The sequence below is a fragment of the Castanea sativa genome, chromosome 5 (genome assembly GCF_040712315.1).
Source record: "Castanea sativa cultivar Marrone di Chiusa Pesio chromosome 5, ASM4071231v1".
NCBI classification, from domain to species: domain Eukaryota; kingdom Viridiplantae; phylum Streptophyta; class Magnoliopsida; order Fagales; family Fagaceae; genus Castanea; species Castanea sativa.
The window spans coordinates 30,860,345-30,862,299 of record NC_134017.1 but is presented as its reverse complement, the minus strand read 5'-3'; positions in this window follow the sequence as shown (position 1 = coordinate 30,862,299).

Sequence of the window (1,955 nt, the reverse complement as noted above, 5' to 3'; positions counted from 1 at the left end):
TCAAAGGAAGTCTAAGTCCCCCTAACAAGTAAGCTTCGTAAACACCTATTCCAAAACGAGGCTGGCAACACCATTCACCTCGGACAGCTAACCTAGGGTTTAGGTCATCAGGAATTTGGAACCAACTCCTAAGAGCATCTAACCTCCTCTCATCCGTCCTAAAAGGAACCTCTATAGCACAACTATATACAGTTTCCTCTTCGTCCAAAGGGGAGGACGGCGGGAAGCTCGTCGAGGTGTCAGTCCTAGAAGCTGCCCTCGTCCTAACATTTTCTTGTAAGGTCTCAATGGGAATTCCTGGGATGCCAGAGGTATATTCCTCTGTTGTGTGACCACTACTACTGCTATTGTTACTGGAAGTATCATAACTAGAGGAGTCGTGATACTCGTTTATGGCTTTGACTACACTATCGCTAGATGCACAGGAAGCCATTTAGGACGTCCTAACACTTAAAAAGGAAAGTTTAAGAGTTGAAGTAAAGGGAATACCTGGCTCTAGACGGAAGACACTAAGGACGCTGAGAATACTCCTAGACGAGGCGATGGACGAGGATGTCAAAATAGAAAATCTGAAAAAGTGAGAGGGGCACGAGAGGAAAACCACTATTTATAGGTAGAAAAGTCTCGATATCCACAACGACGAGACCAATGAAAAAATGACACGTGGCACCTACCTCGAAGGAATGAATCGACGCGGCCAACCACCTATGAAAGAATGACACGTGGTACGCAAAAAAAAAATAATAAAAAAAAAAAAAAAAAAAAACTCGTCCTAAAATCCGGTGATACACTGCATGACCCTGGACGAAGGGCAACTGATGAGGAATGAAGTACTCCAAATCGTCCACGGTCATCGACACCAGCAGCCGTCTAGAAGAAAGCATCAAGACGGGAGCTAACGCCACAGCCGTCCATGGACGAAGTCAAACCCACATCTCTCGTCCTGAAAAGGTGACCACCTCGTCTTGACTAGACTCGTCCACACGAGGACCCCTGGACGAGAACGTACACTTAGGAATTACTAAAATACACTTCACCATTCTGTAATACACGCATAACTTTCGATGACCGTTGTATGAGAAAATGCAACTATCAGGTGGTTATGGGAGTTATCCAAGAACCCTGGACCTCCTGAAATCCAGAGGAGGTTACAATTTCAATAACTGTCTCCAAGACACTATATAAACAGCCATTCAGACCAATGGAAGGTACGTTGAACATTTTCCCAAGAAATTGGAACTCCAAAAATATAGAGAGAAAACTGACTTTACCATCGGAGGGTTCTTGGCCGTCGATCCCGGTCCCCTTTGATTGTTTTCCTTTGTTTTTCAGGCCATTAGAGAGCGAGTAGTCCTTTCAAATCCGGAGCATCCAGCCTACTGATTTTCCTTGCATCATCAATATCAATTAATAAAAAAAACACACACAACATGTAATGTAATTTTAACATGGACCGACGTGTGGGTAGGTTCTAAGTCATTACGTTGTAGGGTGGGCTTGTTGTTTTATTGTTCGCCACAGCTAGGACGTTACACCTCCCAACTTGTAATGTAATGAACATTGCATTGGTCCAAATGGCATGGTCTATCCTTTATACTCAACAAGAAATGATCTGGTGACTTTAGGCTATGAGTTGGTGAGTTCGCCACTAGGTACCCGAATCTAATGAAGATCGGTGATCCATGGTTGCTACCACCATATTTTTGAGATGGGTGCATACATATTTGTTGTTTTGATAGCACACATTATGACAGTTAGGGAAAGCTCTTAACAAATCAATACAAAAAAAAAAATCATACAACATCTTAAGACATAAATAAACAATCAAATAACAATCATGCAAGACCATGCAAAAGACAAGGGTATATATTTGGTCACTTAAGTCTAACATGAAGCTTAGCCCTTGACATCCCCGATGGAGTCGCCACTGTGAGAGACCGCAAAACTTCTATGAG